The sequence below is a fragment of the Lissotriton helveticus genome, chromosome 5_1 (genome assembly GCF_964261635.1).
Source record: "Lissotriton helveticus chromosome 5_1, aLisHel1.1, whole genome shotgun sequence".
Classification (NCBI taxonomy): Eukaryota; Metazoa; Chordata; class Amphibia; order Caudata; family Salamandridae; genus Lissotriton; species Lissotriton helveticus.
Window position 1 is genome coordinate 1,377,115,196 of NC_136065.1, and position 20,905 is coordinate 1,377,136,100.

The 20,905-nt window shown below is 48.4% G+C and overlaps 1 protein-coding gene across 1 annotated transcript in view; it reads right to left on the bottom strand.

The window, feature by feature from the left end:
• TULP1 (TUB like protein 1) overlaps window positions 1-20,905 on the bottom strand; it is a 301,815-nt gene that overhangs the window by 164,860 nt on the left and 116,050 nt on the right. The gene's annotated exons all lie outside the window — the stretch shown is intronic.

A 20,905-nucleotide genomic window follows, 5' to 3' on the forward strand; every position in this document is an offset into this window, starting at 1 on the left:
GCTACCATGCAGATATATTCATCACTGACCTGTGATGTGGACGTGTGTGATGATGAATCACTGGACGAGGTTCTGCGTGACCGGTATGACTCTGTCGTGTGATGTCTGGATCGGTGAGAGCTTGTGGAACGCCCTCGTGACCTGTATGAGCGTGCTGATCGGAGGCTGGAGTTGGAGGAGCTGGAAGAGCGTCCTTCTCTCCCTTTTATGGCACGTGCGTGGTGTCGCGTGTTGCGGCCTTTGTCGGACGACCTGTGAGTTGATTGCTTGACCTGACACATGACTTCGAAATAATTGTCTTTCCCACAGCGATGGCATCGCTGACCAATTGCGGGGCATTGCCTCGAGTGCGGGTAGTCTTGTCCACACCGGTAGCAGGTAGGCGCTGATTTGGTGCGTGTAGTATGTCGCGTGTTCCGCCTGGAGGATGATCTCCGAGGAGTGTAGGATTGTTTGCTCGACTTGTGAGGATGCGTCGTAGGTTTGGTAGTTCTGTGCGACTGGACGCGGAGGACGTGATCTTTCCTGTCCGGCTTATGGGTTTTCATGCGCTTGGCGTGGCTTTCAGCTTGGTCATTAATTCTTGTTAGTTCTTCAATCTGTTCCAGAGTGTATTGCTTTTTTAGAAGTCTCCGGCGGAGGGATTCCGACTGGCATCCGTCGATAATGCGAAGTCGCAGAGCATCCTCCGTTTTAAAATTGTCAAAATCGCAGTATCGTGCCATCCGTTTGATGCGCATGATGAAGTCACTCATACATTCTTCTTTTTCTTGAGTGGCTAAACTGAACGTGTAGCGCTCATAGTCTACATTGCGCTTGAGAAGGAATCGTCCGTCAAGGGCACCTTTGACCTCCTCGTACGTGGCAGTCGTTGCGTTTGGCAGTTCTTTGATAATTTGTGCAATGTCCTGGCCTATTAAGTTTCGTAGAGCGACTAGCTTTTGTTTTGGGTCTTGTACCAAGGATCCAGTCATGTAATCTTCGAAGTCTTCACTCCAGCTTTTCCATGCCGGCCCCATGCTGTTGCCTGTTGTCAGCACCAGCGGCTGCGGTTGACGCATGAAGGGGGCTCCCATGGGTGCTTGAGGCACCATGGCTGCGATGGCCTGTGGGGCTGGTCCTGCTGTTGCGGTCCCTCCGGATGTACTATCAGGTCCAGTATTGGACATTTTGGATAAAGTTACCACCTTTGTCTGGTTTGTGCCTTCTATTTGCAATTATTGGTTATGTTTCATGAGATAGCGAGGTATTTAGTGAGGTAGGGCATCTAGCTGCATAGGGTGTGAGTCCATTAGGGAATGGCGCCTGACTTTAAGATGGCCGCCGTTATTAGTTCGTGGGTTGATTAATGGTTGGCGCCTGACCTAAAGATGGCCGCCGTCCGGGACGCTGCATGTTGGCCCACGTGCATGCTCACATGCTTGATGGCGCTACACTCACGCTTATGTGCTTCAGTGCGTGTCACTCGACTCACCCCTGCTTCTCGCTGGGAACCGCTCTTCGTCCCAGGCGGATGGGGACTTTCGCGTCCTCGGGGCACAGCTCTCGGTCCGAAGAGGTGCGCGTGGCCGTCAGCGCGGCAAAGAGGGATTTCCTTCAGCACACCACCGTTTCTAGGTGAGCGCGACGTCCCCTGCGGAGCTGGCGCTGGTCTTGGCAGTTGCGGCGTCCGCTCTTGCTCGTCGCGGGTCTCTCCTTTGCCCGATGATTTGTTTTCTTTTTTTTTCTTTTTGACTGCAGACTCGCTTGTCGGGCCAATGGCTGGGTTGTGACTGCACTCGTGGGGTTTGTAGTCATCCCATCCTCGTCGCCATTTACATTGGATCAAATGGTTGAAGCGACCCTGAAAGATTGCATGACATGCCAGCTGGTCAGTCGAGAGGAACCACCTGCACCGCTCCAAATGTCGGAGCTACCAGAAGGGGTATGGCAACAAGTCGCAGTTGACTTCTTTGGACCACTGCAGTCAGGACAATACATCATAGTCGTCATGGACAAATACTCTCAATTCCCATTTGCACAACTAATAACATCCACCAGAGCAACGACGGTCATCCCAGTACTAGATGAAATCTTTGCAGCGTGGGGCATCCCCCTACGGGTGAAATCTGACAATGGGCCCCCATTCAACGGCCATGAGTTCACAGCCTTTGCGACTCATCTCAACTTCAAGCATCAGAAAATCACTCCACTATGGCCCCAGGCCAATGGCATGGTGGAACGATTTATGGGGACACTCAAAAAAAGCAATTCAGCAAGCTGAGTTAACACACAGAGACATCCAACAATCACTGAATGAAGTACTGAGGGCATACCGGACCACAACTACCACGGTCCCACGCGGATCGCCAGCGCCGGCAATCACCCTGTTCAAGCGTCAGAGCGAGAGAGACGCCCACAGCGTCAGATCAGAAAACCGCGGCGACTAGTTGAGGAAATATAAAGGAAGATGAAACTTTGTACAAAAGGGGGAGATGTCGTGTCGTCCCGCCTGACTCTAGTTGGGAAAGAGCAGGCAAACCGTAAAGGGCGGGGACAACAACAGGAACTAGACAGGGAGTTAGTCTGTGAGCCAGTGAGAAGCTAGCAGGGAATAAAGCAAGACGTGAAACCGTTTCCCTCCGACTCCTGTGTCGTTTGTACAAAGGGGAAATGTGACAATCTGCAGCCTTGAGACCCGTGAGGCAGTGAAAAGTGGTCTCAGAGAGTCCGGATCGCTGGAAGACAGCACAGACCGGAGGGCGAGATTTGAAACCCATGGTATCCAGCGGAAGCGTCCCTAGTGAGGCTAGTGGCGGCAGAAACTGGGTTACTGCGGAGGCCGCCGTGAGGAGCCCGCTGTTGGAGGAGGGGAGAAGCGTCTGTGAAACGAGCCGCCACGGCCGCCAGTGGAGCCTCGGCGATCACGAGAGGCAAGGCGGCAAAACAGAGGCCTGACCGGGCTGGAGAGCGGCACTCCGAGGCAATCATGATACCCGGGGTGCACAGCAGGGGTATAAGGTATCATGCATACACGGGGAGACCCACACAATACAGGGGGGTGCCCAGGCCTTCGTCTAGCAGCAGAGCACATAAAAGTAACGTCCACACAGATACTCGGCTCGTGCCGTCAGCCACGTGCGCTGACATCACCCTTTATTAAATACACCCTGGTCTGCCCCCGGCCCAGGGAGGTGAGTGCAAACATAGTATAGTAGCGGCCGGGTGTCTCACCACAGCACTGTGGGGAGACCGTATCAGAGCCCGGGAACAAGAGGCGGCGGCCGGAGGTGCGGCCTAGAGACAACACCGGAGGGGGTGATGCAATCCCCTGGGGCCCGTTCCCGTCTGAGCAGGCAGTGCTACTCCCCCAGGTCCAGATCAACTGGGATTGCAGGATTTAGTTGCCCCGTTTTCGACACCTCCCACAATTTGCCGCATGAGAGAGGGTGCTTGGGGAAGCAACACAGTGCTGAATCCGGTGCCAGGGTCGGCGGCCCAGTCCCGGACAAAGGGGAGGCAACCCCGAGGAGCAGATTTGCATAGCAGCGACTCGGAGGGGTGCTGGCCCTATATAGAAGTCGCGGTGTGTGGCGCGAAGACTCTCTGACCCCACACTCTGCTGTGCGTGAGCGAGTGGGGCAAACACAGTTCATGTGGCCCTGTCAGCCGACTAGGCCTATTGACTCATCCTCCCAACGCCATCCCGGGTGATACTGCCAGGAAATTATCCCAGCCATCAGATAGGCCGATTGAGCGAGTTACTAGAAGCGCAAGATCTAGGGTTGGTCCTGAATGCACACTACCGAACTAGGCCCTGCGCCGTGACCAGTGGTGCATTCCCCCAGAGCGGTGGCAGGGAGCTTGGAACACAGACGAAGTAGAATCTTCCTCCGCTTGGAGAAATGGTCACTGTGTATACTGGGACTAGGCCCAACTCTAACGGACCATTGGCAACAGCCCAGAGGATGAAATCGCAGAGCTCGGGAGGCGGGTGGCCGGAGGTGGACCACATACGCACCACTTAGTGACGGGCCGTTGGGTCTGGCGCTGAGCTTCTTGAGACCACGCCCCAGTGGACGACCGTCAGAACACTGGTTCATACTTGAAGCAACGCCGGGTGGAGGGTTTGCGGGCCTGCACCACACTAGACTACAAAAATGACCACAACGCGGACTTGCTCCAGAAACCGGGTACAAAGAAAGCAGGGGAGCCCAGACCCGACTCTCATGTGACCCAACCGAGCGAGTGAGAGATGGACCCGGAAACCGGACGAGTAGAAGACCCGATCAAGAAGGGCTTTATGGAGAAGCTGTTTAGCTCGCTCCGAGACGACTTTGCTGGGCTGCGGAAAGATGTAGCCTCCGATATCAAACAGCTGCAAATGGAGCTCCAAGAAGCGGGAGACAGGGTGGACTCCCTGGAACGCAATGGGGACCGCAGAGAGGAGGAAATCTCTGAACAAGCACGGGAACTTGTGGATCTGCGCAAATGGAATGATGAGCTTTACCTCAAGCTGGAAGATTTGGAAAACCGATTGAGGCGCTCCAATATCCGCATCAAGGGTGTGCCACTCCAAGCGGACGGAGGCAAACTGGAGGACTGGGTACTCCGCTTCTTTAGACACATAGCACCAGACCTGCGGGATAAGGAGATCACACTTGATCGCACCCACCATGCCGGGAGGCCCGCCTCAGTTCCGGGTCAGCCTCAGGACATTCTTACCTGCCTACACTCCTACCATCAGAAGGAGATCCTCATGGCTTCCACTCAAGACGGAGTGATGGTGGAGTTTGAGGGGCTTCAGGTGGGGGTCTTCCAGGACTTTTCGCCACTTACCCTACAGAGGCACAAAGAGTTGTGACCAGTTACTGTCTTCCTCCGAGAGCAAGGAGTGCACTACAGATGGGGACATCCATTTCAAATGTCTTTCATCTGGAACAAGGAGACGCATGGGGTGCGTAACCTAAAGGAGGCAAGGGAAGTCCTTGGGAGTGCCTTGGCGGAGGCAGGAGACTCAGACTGGGAAGAGGCCTCCAGAGAGGAAACAACACAAAGCCTTCAGAGGAGGAGCGTCAGAAGGAAAGGGAAGCCCTTCTGCGTCAGATCCAGGACCGGAGGGTACTGGCGGCCAGGCCAGTGAGTGAATGCAGCAGTTGCAAACCTGAGGTCCCGAGGTGAAGAAGAAGGTCCAAGTCCAAGGGCTAGAGTTTTTTGGCCTTGGTGGGGAAGCCCCACCTCAGGAGAGGTGATGTCCGTTCGTCGGACACATGGACCCTTACACGACAGTGCGACTTATCGCTGTTGGAGGATGTTACGGAGGTTTATTTGTTTTCTCTCATTCTATCCTGTTTTTCTCTCTTAACTTCCTTTTCCTACCCATAAGAGATCTGAGGCCCTCACACAGACAGGAAGGGTAGCCCTTCAATATAGGAACACACGGGTGGCAAGCAGGGGCGAGGGAGGTCAGGCGTCGCTCCTTCAGGGGGCGGGAGTGCCATGGGCGTCAGCACCACATTGTCTGCATTCCCTGAGTGCAATCCCCCGGGAGGGAAACACAAGGACTCAGGCCGAGCGATGGAGTCCCTCGCAACACCACACACAGGGGAATTACTATACTCCACCAGACGGAAGGCGCATTGTACTTAAGTCAGGGGTCAGAGCGGAAAAGGGGCCTTCCACTAGACTAGGGCAGTTGGAGGGGACCAGGAGATTATGCAGAGTTAGGTTTGTTTACCAATATCCAGCAGTTGCCAAGGCATACACTGAAAACATAAACCCATGATAGGACTTAAAGTGGTTATTCTGAGCTTCAGTGTTCGGGCCTTAACTCACCCCTTAAGAGACAAGCGCTTCTTGCTTTGTTGAGAGATGCCAAATGTGATATCTGTCTCCTACAAGATGCCCATCTCCTGCGGGCCGACTGGAAACGGCTCCGGTCAAAATGGTTCGACAGACAATATTTTTCATCGGGAATGGGGAAGAAGGCTGGGGTGGCAAACCTCTTATCCATGCAATTCCAAGGGACAGTGATAGGGGTACGTGCGGATGTAGCGGGTAGACTATTGGCACTGAGGGTATTGATGGAGGTGCGCATACACTCAATAGCTTCTGTTTATCGTTCCAACGAGCACCAGGAAACCTTTCTCCGGGACACGATACACACAATCCTAGAGTCCCCAGACAAGGACTTGGTAATAGGTGGGATTTCAATTTGGTTCCAGATGCCCATCTGGACAAATCAGCGCTCCGGGAGGGGCACTCTGGATCCATCTCTGGCACGCTGCTACAGAGGTTGGGTGACACCGTGACCCGACACCTCAGGAATACACCTCCTTTTCTGCGGCACACCAAATATATGCCCATATAGATCTATTTTGGACCTCGCCCAGGGTCACAGTGGCTACCACAGATGTGTCAATTGGGGCGGCGGCCTTCTCAGATTACTCCTCAATTGTTTTATCTCTGCTCCTTTCCAGGGGTTCCCCCTGGCAGGGGTCGTGGAGACTGAACCATAAATTGCTCACATACGACATCAATATTGCTGAGATACGGGACGCTATCAAACATACCTGGAGGTGAATAATTTAATTAATTAATTAATTTTTTTAATTTGTGGGTTTATATAGCGCTAGGAATCGACTCCCGGAGGAGTATCTCCGCGCTTCGACCGCTGGGGAACCAGTCCTGGCTCACCCTGAGAGATGGTCCCTGATGGGTATCTCTAAGGTGCGACCAAGCATCCCCGGCGGTCTGGGGGGGCCGTTGTGAAGATGAGGCAAGCTAATGCCCAGAGTTGCCGAGTGTGGTTTCTGACTAGAGTAGGCACCGAGGCGAGAATTATCGAGTCCGCTGACTGTGGTAAATCAATAAATAATACCCTATTTTTGACTAGGCATATATCATAACAGATAGCTCAATAAATAAGAGTCAAGATTCGAGGTAGTAGGAGTTTTTGCAGGTTTATTACAGCATAAGGACAGGAACAGGACGACCTGCATAGGAACAGGATGACAGGGCCCGGCAGGATAACCGGGGCCCAGCAGCTGCCGGGGCTCGGGTCTGGGATGAGCGCGCTAACGTTTAATAACAATACATGAACTTATATACATAACGCAAACACATAGCATTACATTGCAGTAGGCGTAGCAATGGGTGGAGCAGAAGGCGTGACGCGTAGCAGTCGCGAAAGATAAGAGTAAAAGTAGGTGTAACTGGGCGTATACATAGACATGTGGTGCAAACGTAACAGAATATGTCATGAATGGGGCGGAAACATTGGAGGGGGCTACCTAAGGAGCCGAGACCTCTAACCTGGTGGTGCGCGCAAACTGACAATGACGTATTACTAGGAGAAGCTGGGGGCTATGAACTCTGTGCTAGGAGCAGAGACTAAAGTCTGGAGGGTTGGAGCGACATGTACCTAAACCCTATCTAGTATCTGATGTTTAGGGAACATGTTGATATAAACTAGAAGTCATGAGGGGAAAGGCTAACTTGATTCTAAGACTGGACCATGCATTATTCTACATGTAGTGCGTAATGAGGAATATTAAATGACCATTGAATACAGTATTTCTCTAACGTGGAGACGAGAAGGCTAGACAATGACGGAAACTATTGATGCAGTTCAGTAGCTTAGGAATGCAGAGAAGGAGGACTGAACTGATAACTGGAACTATAACATACTCTTGGCAGACTCAGAGGCAGAGCCAGGCTGCACCGGGCACTGCGAGGCAGGAAGTAAGTGAAGGGTCGAGGATACAGGTGGGGGCTGTATCGCTCCTCAGCGAGGCTTCAGGAGACAGGAGCTGAATCTGATGTCCGGGCCCTTTTGAGGCCTAGAAACGGGGATTTTATAATGGAATAACGTGCACACTGAGAAACGTGGCAACGTAGCTTTACATAGGCCTGATATTCGTATTATTCACGAGGCCTGGAAACTGGCATACTAGAGGTGGACACAACTGTAATTGCGTCATTAATCAGACATGGGGAATAACATATGCATATTGGTCATGCACACATAACATATGATGGATGAGGCGTAGGGACACAGAACATGGCAAAATTTACTTTTCCACATTCCCTCCTTGTCACTACGTTTCCATCAGGAAACATCAATATTCATGATACCATCTATCATTTCATACAGTACCATTTGTTCATCTCGAATTGTCTTGGAACGGGATTTAGAACGGGGCTTGGGACTAGGAATACAAGAGGTAGCACAAATGCCGCAAATCGCAGGGCCACATTGTATACAGAGGCAGCAGCTGAATATGATCGCTGCTGCAATACCTAGAAAGGACAGGACTTTCCATCCCCATGCGGAAATTATATTCCAGAACCAACCGGACCATGTCCAGGTGCCTGGATCTTGGTGTAACAGATGGGCAATTTTATGGAGTCTGGTTATAGCTAAATAAACAGACGGCGCGTTATTTGGAATGAAAATGCAGCAACTAGATCCGATGGCTCTACAGGCCCCGCCCCTATCGGCCAGTATGACGTCAAGGACGAGACGATTCTGTAAAACGACAATTCTCATAAAGGATTGCTCTTCAGTTAAGTTACCTAGAGCAGAGGCAGTCTCATCTACTACAGCTTCAAGGGTTCTTGTTAACCTACGAATTAGCTTACTATTTACAACTGTGCCTAAATAAGGGAACACACCTTTATCTATATCAATAAATTGTTCTGCAGCAGTTTCAGTATAATCGACAATCGGGAGATTTCTCTTGTGTCTAGTATGTACCAGGAAGGAATTCCTATGGTAGTCAGGTGGGGCTAGGAAAACAGGTGGCAGTAGGAAAGCAATGTAACAGGTTCCCTCCCAATCGAGGGGCAGACGAACATATGCGGTTTGACCACAAACAAAATAGGAATGACGTGAAGCTTTAAAAATAGATTTCCCACTGTCACTATACTTGACAACAGTAGTACAATCACTATGTCCTACATGTACGGAACCCTTATTTCGGACACATAATTCGCCTTTGACTGGTAGTACTGAAATAGCAGGTAAGTCTGGAGTAGTATCAGACTGAACATTCAGGACCATAAAATTCGATGAATAATTACCTAAATTATATACTTCATTTTCTAGATCTAAACCTGTTCTGTGGGGAAGACCTTGCTTGTCTGGAAAACATGTACTGTTAAGAAAAGACATATCTGTTGAGGATGACGTTAACGTGGACCATGCTCCACACGAACCATTATGTGAAAATGGATAAGGAAAGAGTGGCAGAACTCCCTTCGGTGTCTGGAAAGGGGGGAGTCGACCACACACCCAACAATTAGTGGCATTGCTGGTCTGGTGTGAGTAATGTAACATGCGGATAAATGAATTGTTACGCATAGCGAGGCGGTATGAATATTCGTGAGGAGGCAGATCACTAAACGTGTGCTCTGCTGTAGCATTAGCAGACTTATTTACATGAAGAACTGGGAAATATAGAAAAAATGCGTAACTGGTGCAGGAAATCATAATGCTGATGAATAATATGAAACTTAGAAAAACGATACATTGAATTGAGTTTTGACTGACTCTCTCACTATGGGGGTCTATTTTATACATGTCAGAAACAGTCTAACCGTTTCACCTAGGGGAGGACTTATACAATCAAACTGACTGACTTATTTTACTAGACCGTAGTTTTAACTTATACTCCTGCTGCGGAGTTTTCTCTACCAAGGGAGGGGTTGTATCAATGTCATTTGCGGGACAGTCCTTAGGAACAATGTTTTGGCAGTCCTTAAAATCCTGGGAAATGTTCTTGAAAACGGGTTTCAGTCCTTTAAAAAGTTTAACGTGAGAAAGGTGTATCCATCCTTTTCGGCCTTCCAACTTCACGGCTGTACGGGTGGTGAGGGGGACCTGACGGGGCTCCTTCCATCGGGGCTCCAGCGGACTTGATCTGTCAAAATTTCGGACCATCACCAGGGAACCTGGAACGATTTCATGCGGTGCCACCTCGGTATTGTCTGGAAATGCGGCGGCAACCTGTGAACGACATGAGTTGAGGGCAGACATCAAGGAAGCTAGGTAATCTGTCAGCATATTACATGAAACATCGGTAATACTTCGGGGTCTAGGAGTACCCCACATGTTAGGGGGGCGGCCGAATACGACCTCATACGGGGACAGACCTGATCTGGAATGTGCGACCATGCGCATATAAAACAAAGCGACTGGCAGAGCTACTAGCCAGTCCACACCCTTATCTTTACACACTTTTGCAATACGGATTTTCAGAGTCTGATTATGTCTCTCGACTAGACCGGCTGCTTCGGGATGGCGTACACAATGAAACTTCCACTGGTACCCTAACAACAGGGAAACGTGCTTCATTAATTCAGATGAGAATGGCTGACCGTTATCAGAATATACGACTCTAGGGAGTCCATATCGAGGGAAGAATTCACGAACCAACTGCTTGGCAGTGGTCGCGGCTGTGTAATCTGGGACTGGATATGCTTCTGTCCATCTGGACAAAGCGCATACAACTACAAGGACATACTTGAAACCTCGACATCGCTCCATCTGAATATAATCCATCTGGAGGACCTCAAAAGGGTGGTCAGGGGGCTGGAAACCACCTTGTTCCACCGGGACACTTTTACCTGGATTAAACTGACAACATATCATACAGGTACGGACTTTCTGCTTGGCTGCAGCTCGTAAATGCTTGTTGAACCAAATGTTCTGGATACTGTCTAACATAGCTTTTTCTCCTAAATGTGCTGGACTATGTGCGGTATTAATAATGACTTGAACCATAGAGTCGGGGAGAAACCATGTGGCTCTACCCTTTGTTAACCATCCTTGATCTGTCTGGACCCCTCCTTGTTCAGACCATTTCTTGATTTCATCGGGAGTAGCATGTAACTGGATATCTATGACATCTTGTGTAGGGTCCTTAACTGTCATACATGTAGTCGGATCTGGAGTATGTGTCTGGTTAACTGGAATGTCTGAAGTCTGTGCTGTAAGCTTGGCTGTGCGATCTGCTAGATCGTTACCTTGAGAAATAGTGTCAGTAACTTTCGTATGTGCTTTGCATTTCATGATAGCAATGGATGTCGGTAAATGTATGGCATCTAACAGGGCTTGAATGAGGAGACCATGCTGAATCTTGGTTCCATGAGAAGTCATGAAACCTCTCTCCTGCCAGAGTACTCCGAAGTCGTGTACAACTCCAAATGCGTAACGTGAATCTGTGTAAACATTAACTTTCAGGTTCTTGGCGTGTATACAGGCTTGTGTCAGAGCAACTAGCTCTGCTGCTTGAGCGGACAGGGTATCAATACGGTGTGTTTCAATAACTTCGGTGTCAGTAGTCACTGCATACGCGGCGACTAGTTCTCCTGTACTAGTTCTCATACATGAACCATCCACATAAAGTGTCAGGTCAGGATCTGGTAACGGAATGTCTGTCAGGTCTTGTCTTGGCTTTGTCGTAATGTTAACTATTTCCACACAGTCATGTGGGTCAGGATTTGAACTAACTGATGGTAACAGTGTAGCAGGATTCAGGACGTTGCAGCGTCTAATATCTATGTGTGGCTGGAACAGTGTCAATTCATAACCTGTTAAACGTGCAATTGTCAAGTGCTGAGTTTGTGTTCGGTTTAAAAGAACTTCTACTGAATGTGGGACTTGTACTGTCAAGGAGTGTCCTAAGACTATGGAATCACTTTGTCTGATAGCTAGTGCTGTGGCTGCAACTGACTTGAGGCACGCAGGCAACGCCTGGGCGACTGGATCTAGTGTGCTCGAAAAATAAGCACAGGGCTTGTATTGTCCTGCTTGATCTTGTGTAAGAACAGATAATGCTGTACCTTCACGTTCAGTAACGAAAAGTGTAAAAGGCTTACTGTAGTTCGGTGTAGCTAGAACTGGAGCTTGACATAAAGCTTTCTTTAACTCGTTGAAACTAAGTGTATGTTCAGATGTCCAAGGGAGAACAGTCGATACGGCTGCCTCCTGTGTCGTTAACTGTATCAGTGGCTTGGCTAGAAATGCATACTGGGGAATCCATTGTCTGCAATAAGAAGTAAGGCCGATAAAGGCACGTACCTCCTTCTGGGTTCTGGGCTGGGGAAGACTCGCTATTAACTGGATACGGTCTGGTGTCAACTGCCTACCCCTCTTGGACAGCAAGTGTCCTAAGTATACCACTTGCTGGACACAGAATTGAAGCTTCGAAGGGGACACCTTGTGCCCCATCTCGGCTAGAAAATACAAAACTGTAAGTGATGCTCGCTCGCAGTCACGTTCAGAACGGGCTGTGATCAGTAGATCATCGACATACTGGAGCAGGGCAGTGTCAGTTGGCATGTGAATATTGTCTAGTTGTCTCTTGAGTGCTTGACTGTAAATACTAGGACTTTCTGTGAAACCTTGAGGAGCGCGTGTAAACATATAGCTCCTTCCATTTAAACAAAATCCGAAAAGAAACTGGCTGTCTGGATGAATTGGAACACTAAAAAATGCATTCTTGAGGTCTATGACAGTGAAGAACGTGGCTTCGGAATCAATGGCTGTCAATAGGGAAGAGATGTCTGGGACAACTGGGTACTGCGGAATAATACATTTATTAAGCTCTCGTAAATCAATCACTAATCGATATACTGGGGGTGCATTTGGATCAGTACGTTTCATGACTGGAATGATCGGAGAATTACATACATTGGAGTCAGTTTCTACAACTACTCCTTGAGCGATGAGCTCGTCAATAATTTTGGATAAGGCTGCTACAGCCTCAGGTGGCAATCTGTACTGTCTGATTCGTGGTAACACTACACCTGGTTTGAGAGTCACACGATAGGGTGTGATTTGCATGTAACCTACATCAGTTGGACCTTGCGCCCATAAATGCTGCGGAACTTTAGATAGTCTGGAATCAAAATCTCGTAATACATAGTGACCCTTAAAGTCACGTAGGAACAGACGTATTCCCTCTGGGGAACAGCATATGACTGCACCTAACTCTTTCAGTGTTTTAATGCCTAACAGATTTTCTGGACATGACTTAGTAAGTAACAGATCAGTAGTACGGGACAATGGACCTACTTCTAGAGTAACTGGCTTTGATATCTCGTTAACGATAGGCTTTCCTGAAAATCCAAGGGAAACATTTCTTGAGCCTGAGAGCGGAGCCCCTGGAACTTCGGCATGACTAATTGTGGTCCTACTTGCCCCTGTATCAATCAAAAACTTTCTGTCTTTCCCTAGTACTTGACTGTGAACATAGGGACCTTCTTGATCTACAGGTATCTCGATGAGAGGCAAGCCTACCTCCCTCTCTAGGCTGTTTCATGAATATGGCTGGTACTCTGGATACTCAGACTGTGCATACTGGTACATCTGCGATGTAACATGCTGTGTTGCAGCAATAGGCTGCGGTGTTGTAACTGTCTGTTGTGCATTCTGTGGCTGAGAAGTCTGTGAAACTTGTTCTTGTCTAGGCGGACGTGGTCTTTCTTTAGTCTTACCAGTAGCTATGTTGTGTTTCAGAACTGCACACTCGTTTATAAAATGACCTGGCTGTTTACAATAATTGCAATTCCCTTTAACGGGAGCTGCAGGATGACTGGCTTGATTCGGACCCCTCTTCTGGCTGTCTTGAGGAACAGATTGTGCAACTAGCACTTTCATTTTCGTATCTTTCATACGTTTTCTTTCGTGTTCTTGCTCTTCCCTGATTCTATTCTGGTGATACTGGAGCATCTGGAGCATCTGGGACGGAGTATTAGCTTGCCAGGTGCTTTCGACTTTCAAAACTCGATTTTTAATTAGTGGACTTGAATTTTCGACTAATTTAGTAACAAAAAGGTGAGGGTATGACTCACTACTTGTCTTGAGACCACTGTTGATACTGAAACATTTTTCAAATCTAGAATAAAAATCACTAATATCTTCGTCTTGTTTCTGTTTACAGGCTGAGATTGCATCCCAGTCTTCCTTTCTGGTTGTCAATAATCTGGGTAAAACTTGAATCAATAATTCTGGTAATTCTTTACATTTATCTCCAAGACCGGTGCCTGGTACTCGTGCCTTGTCTTCAGCTTCTAGAGCTGTCCAATCGATCTTTTTCTCTCCCACCTCCCATTCTTTTTCCTTTAGCTTTTCATACACCCCTGCGGGCAACAGGACCTTTAACATTTTAATGATATCTGGGTAAGTATATTCTCCCATACGGAGCATGTCTTTTAATTCTCTATGGAACCCTGCTGGATCTTTGTCATGACAGGGAATTAATTTCTTCATTTCAAGGAGTTCCATCTTTGTGATTGGAGTGTATACAAACACTCGCTGCATTTCGCCACCCGTTCCTTTAACTGGGTGGACTTCTCGTAACGGATTCTGTCTGTCTATGTAGAATGGTTTACTTGCTGGAGGTGAGACATGAACAAAATGCGGGTTCAAAAATGTTCTATATTTGTGACGCTGTTCTAGAATGACACTAATTAAATCGGTACCTAGACCTCTCCATTTGTACTGGAGTAACTCGTTCAGAATATCGTGTAACGGACCTGGATCAGAGTGTTGACCCTCATACAAAGTAATGAGGTGCTGGATCATATACATACCCACCAGTCGCTGCTCGGCTGGGGGCAATTTCAGAAACATTTGTGCCACTATTTCGTCTGGAAAAGTGGTAGAATCAGTAATCCATCGGACTGCTGATCGGGCTAGTTCTTGTTCATGCATAGTACTTAACTCACTGTAACCGATTCGTGATTTCAGAATGTGATCGGTAGCTTGGAATACTTGTTCTAGTGAACCTTGTTCTGGTGCTAGATGATGGAAAGTTGGCTTGGGTTCTAGACGTAAATGGCGATCTGGAAATCTAGATTTTCCTACATACGCTATTCTGACGGGATTCTCGTCGTCTTCCTCTTCAGGATCAGAGGTACTTTCTTTCTCGCTTACTTGTGCTGTTTTACGCTGTTCGTGTATCTTTATTATTTCTCTACGGATTTTCTTGTACATACTTTCCATGGCACTAATGGTATTGTGTTTTCCTTCGGCTATATTATCACTCCACTTTGTCAGAGTTTTCATTTCGGCTGGATCTTTAGACGGGTAATCTTGTTCTCTTATTAGACAGTTAATTAAAAACTTTAATATCATACGCTGAATCTCGGCTTTCCTTTGAGACATGGCATCACTAATACTTTCTGGATCATCCCCTGTACGGATGAAACGATATATTCTGTCTAGATCTTCTTTCATATTCGGCAGGGTGACTAGATACTCGGTCACCCTCCTTACGCGTACGGAATATAAAACCATATTAAATTCGCCTGGAACTGGGTCATAGGCACATTCGCCAAGGGTTTGCCTGATTTCTGTAACAGACTTATTACTTTTAGGAGTACGCTGTGATGCTTGAGCATGTAATTCGAGTGCTGATAAACGCTTGTGTGGCGGCGGGGTTTGAGGAAGACCTCCCCCTGCGGCCCCTAAACTAGAATCATCAACTGATGCTTTCCGTCCTGGCAGGGTCGGTAATTGTAACGTGGGCTGGACTTGTATGGCGGGCTGACCCGGGGGAGCTGTTAAGGGCACCCCGGTGTCTGGAGGAGCAGGAATTACCTGATTCACAGGGACTGGCGGAGCGTGAACAGGATTTGCATATTCGGGGACTGTGTCGTCCAGATAGGACGAAATAAAAATATCAGCTGCGGTCGGTTTGTGACGTAGCTTGGTCGGAACTAATGGTGGCGGGAAATTACTGGATGCCTCTGGGGTCGCTTTTGGCAAGCCTTCGGCAAGAAGAGGATACATACCCTTAATGAGGGCATGCCTCTGTCTATCTGACTGTTCGGCTTTGACTCGTTCACCTATCTCGATTAATTCTCTTTCTTGGGCTCGTTCTTGGGATTCTCTACTTAACTCTGACTTTCTGATTTCTTTTTCGGTTCTTTTATGAGCTTCTTTGCGCCATAACTCGATGGCATCTTTCTGTGACTGTCTGGCTTTCTTTTTCCATAATGCTTCTTCTACTCGCATGATGCATTCGGGATCCCATGTACCCGATACGGGCCATCTATACTTTTCTTCTAACTGTTTGGTATAATCTACCCATAAATCTAGATACAATATGGCGCTTATGCCATGTTTCTGATACATAAAATGACCTGGACTGTCCCTAGGCGGAACAGGAACTGCTTCTTCTAATAAACCCTTTCTAGTTTTCAACTGACGTAGTCTCGAAAAGAGAGACATTGTAAACTTAAATCGGAACACAATACAATACACGAAAAACAATAACAATTGGGAAAACAATTCAGGCATACCACGACATTGGAAATACATTGAACAACATCAGAACATAACGGTTCGGACAGAATATTACCTGGAATACTAAGAACAGAAACAGAACAGAATTTCTCGAGAACGGAACAGACTAGAGTTACTGGATGCACTGCTGAAACAGTACGGAACATACCGGTCCCATAAAGGGACGCATCAAGACCCGTATCCACCTAGGTGAACACTTCGTTAGTGGGCCTGGGTACCACCAACCCACGGACCAGGAGTCAATTTAGACTGACCCTGTCTAGATACTACCCCAGTAATGGTACTCACCGGGCAGCAAGAACGGGAGGCCTCGGACTGGACTGGACGGACGACGAACTTCGGACTTCAGTTACGGGTGGGCCTCCGGATACCTCGGACCTTGGACTCTTGGCTTGGGCTCTGGTCGGGACTCGCCGCGTTCCTCCACCGTCTCGTTCGGATGCTGGACCGCCTCCTCCGTCTCCTCCGTGGGCCTGAGGGATACTTGAGCAGAAATATCTGCCACTGCGCAGAAGAGTTCCGTCACGACTGCAGAGGGTCAGGGGGTCGGCGTGGCTTCACCGACGCGTGGGGAAAGGGCAAGTCCCTATTCGGGCGCCATTATGTGGTAAATAAATAAATAATACCCTATTTTTGACTAGGCATATATCATAACAGATAGCTCAATAAATAAGAGTCAAGATTCGAGGTAGTAGGAGTTTTTGCAGGTTTATTACAGCATAAGGACAGGAATAGGACGACCTGCATAGGAACAGGATGACAGGGCCCGGCAGGATAACCGGGGCCCAGCAGCTGCCGGGGCTCGGGTCTGGGATGAGCGCGCTAACGTTTAATAACAATACATGAACTTATATACATAACGCAAACACATAGCATTACATTGCAGTAGGCGTAGCAATGGGTGGAGCAGAAGGCGTGACGCGTAGCAGTCGCGAAAGATAAGAGTAAAAGTAGGTGTAACTGGGCGTATACATAGACATGTGGTGCAAACGTAACAGAATATGTCATGAATGGGGCGGAAACATTGGAGGGGGCTACCTAAGGAGCCGAGACCTCTAACCTGGTGGTGCGCGCAAACTGACAATGACGTATTACTAGGAGAAGCTGGGGGCTATGAACTCTGTGCTAGGAGCAGAGACTAAAGTCTGGAGGGTTGGAGCGACATGTACCTAAACCCTATCTAGTATCTGATGTTTAGGGAACATGTTGATATAAACTAGAAGTCATGAGGGGAAAGGCTAACTTGATTCTAAGACTGGACCATGCATTATTCTACATGTAGTGCGTAATGAGGAATATTAAATGACCATTGAATACAGTATTTCTCTAACGTGGAGACGAGAAGGCTAGACAATGACGGAAACTATTGATGCAGTTCAGTAGCTTAGGAATGCAGAGAAGGAGGACTGAACTGATAACTGGAACTATAACATACTCTTGGCAGACTCAGAGGCAGAGCCAGGCTGCACCGGGCACTGCGAGGCAGGAAGTAAGTGAAGGGTCGAGGATACAGGTGGGGGCTGTATCGCTCCTCAGCGAGGCTTCAGGAGACAGGAGCTGAATCTGATGTCCGGGCCCTTTTGAGGCCTAGAAACGGGGATTTTATAATGGAATAACGTGCACACTGAGAAACGTGGCAACGTAGCTTTACATAGGCCTGATATTCGTATTATTCACGAGGCCTGGAAACTGGCATACTAGAGGTGGACACAACTGTAATTGCGTCATTAATCAGACATGGGGAATAACATATGCATATTGGTCATGCACACATAACATATGATGGATGAGGCGTAGGGACACAGAACATGGCAAAATTTACTTTTCCACATGACCCTGGTCCACGACCCTGCCGCGTCGGGAATTGAACCCTGGTCCCGGGCCGTTCTCTGCTTCCGGGTCTGCCGCCTCTAACCAGTGAGCCACACTTCTTCACTATGAATGATGAGGACCCTGTCAGTATGGACATGCTCTGGGGTGCTCTGAAGGCGGTCCTGAGAGGACGCTGTATTGCTATCGCGGTGGTCCTGAACAAAGACCGCAGAGACAAACAGGAGGCCTTAGAAGAACAAATTAAGGAGCTAGTGGGAGTCCACCACCGCACTGGGGCAATTACGACGCGGCGGTTACTTACTAAGGCGAGGAAACAATTGAGGGCCCTCGATATTGACAGTGGCGAATACGCTCGCACTAGACAGCGCTACAATGAGAGGGGGGGGGGAACAAGGCTGGGAAGCTTTTGGCACATGCACTCTGGGCCGAGACGGATCGCAGAGATTAGGCATGACCAGGGAGAGATCCTGAGGTTGGATAAAGACATTGCGGCCTAGATCGAGGCCTTCTACACTGCCCTCTACTCAGCAGAATGCGTAGACCCTGCGGCGGCCGAGGAATATACACATGCAGCTCCGGTGATCCTTCTCCCGGCATCAGAGGCGGTCCATTTGGAAGCGGATATCAGACCGAGGAGGTCATACGAGCCATTCAAGGTCTCTCCCCCGGGAAAGCCCCGGGAGAGGACGGCCTCCCGGCTGATTTCTATAAAATTTTGCTTCAAATCTTAGCCCCCTCCTGATACGCCTGTTTAATGCGTTTCGCAAGAGCAGGAGGCTGGCCACATCGATGTCCATGGCCGAGGTGGTAGTTATCCTCAAGCCAGGGAAAGACCTCCAAGAATGTGCATCGTACCGCCCTATTTATGTGCTTAAGATCGACCTGAAGAGCTTTACAAGTATTTTAGCGGCAAGGTTCGCTCCCCACAAGCAGGGCCTGTATGACCCGGATCAGTCAGGCTTTTTCCGGAATGTAATTGCAGTGACAGGACCCAGCGATTATGTCACCTCTTGGATAAGATGCAGCGCACCCAGACCCCAGCGGTACTCCTGTCAGTGGACGCCGAGAATTCATTTGACCGGGTCCACTGGCTTATAACAATACCCATAATGCCCATCCCTATGGCATGCCTGTGAACTAACTTCTTTCCTAGGACTGTGACATTACAGCTGTGCTAGATGTGACCCTATGCATTTCACCCATAGCTTCAGGGTCCTTGGAGGAAACAACAGTGTTCCTAATAAACAAGCATTGGCAAAGCCAAGCAGTCTCGCCTATGAATTGGCTTTGCGAATGTGTTTTACAAACCAGACAGCTGTGTTGTCTGGTAGGCTGCGACCTAAAAATGACTGGCTGGCATGCAGATTTTTTTTGTTTTGTTTTTGGGATTTGTTTAAGGGTGTGAATTATGCTGAAGTATAGTTGACTGGAGAAAGGGAGAAAGTGCAGAGTTTTACTGACCCAAAAAGTGATCCAATGAAGTGCATACTTTCCTAATAACCATGTTTTCGGTACTCGTCTGAATGAATCAAGATATGTCATGCCGTTCCATCTATTGAGACTCATTGTTGGACTTAAAGCAAGTGAGTGTCCATGCACATATTTGAAAACAGAGGTATCTTATGGAGTTAGATGCTACAGGTCTGAGAGATCATGACACAGCATGGGGTCAATCAAATTCCTAAGGTATCGGGAGCTTCAGCTGTGAGGGACCTGTGACAAAACTCTGAAATAGACCATTCTTGCACTTCAAGCCTGGCGAGGTGTCTTTAATGCTGGCTTCATGTGTCACTGTTTTAAGCTGGGTGTGGACAAATATGCAGCACAGGTCGTCAATACCTGAAAGATGCAGAGGAAACTGAGTGGTAGCCCTTCATAAAAAGCCTTGCAGGAGACAATCTTGTCCAGTGTAAGTGTGTGGTTAACGGTCAATCAGGCTGTGCTTGGAAAGGACTCATAACTCATAGACATTTCAGTCTGTGCAGGAGCAAGACAAAAAGACAGTTCGGATGAAAACCGATGCTCGTCACAGTAGTCACATGGTAATCATTCTCAGCTCGCAGTACGTTATGTTGTTATGTAATGTTAATAAAACTTCTATAGCGCACAGCTGCCCCAGCAAAGGGGCGTCCCGGCGCTTAGGACAGGCAGAAGAAACACAACACTACAAAAACAACAGAAAACCAGAGAACGAAAAAGCAAAGTACTAAGGTGCAGGAGGGAACAGGTAAGTTTTAATGGCCCTCCTAAAATCAAACAAATCATCAAGAGCACAGATATGGGATGGAAGTGAATTCCAGAGTTTAGCAGCTAAAACACGAAACGATCGCCCACCTGCTCTACAGAGCTTAAACCGTGGGACTACAACCAGATTTTGACCAAGAGATCGCAAAGATCGAGAAGGAACATAGGGGGTAAGGAGATTCTCAAGAATCTGAGGGGAAGACAATTTGAGAATCTTAAAGGAAAGACATAAAGTCTTAAAGTCAATCCTTTGCGCCATCGGTAACCAATGAAGTGCACAAATGGTTTCTTTTACAGAACAGAACATCGGTAGACCTACCTAGGCCCTAGCCGCAGCATTCTGTACACGCTGCAGCCGGGCAATTTCCGCCTGATTGGCCCCCAACAGGAGCGAGCTGGCGTAGTCAAGCCGAGATAAAATAGTTGCCTGAATGATCAACTGCCTAGTAGGGGCATCAAAGAATTTTATAATAGGCCTCAGTCCACGCATAATCCCGAAGCAAATGGCTGCCACTTTTTTTGTGTGGCCAC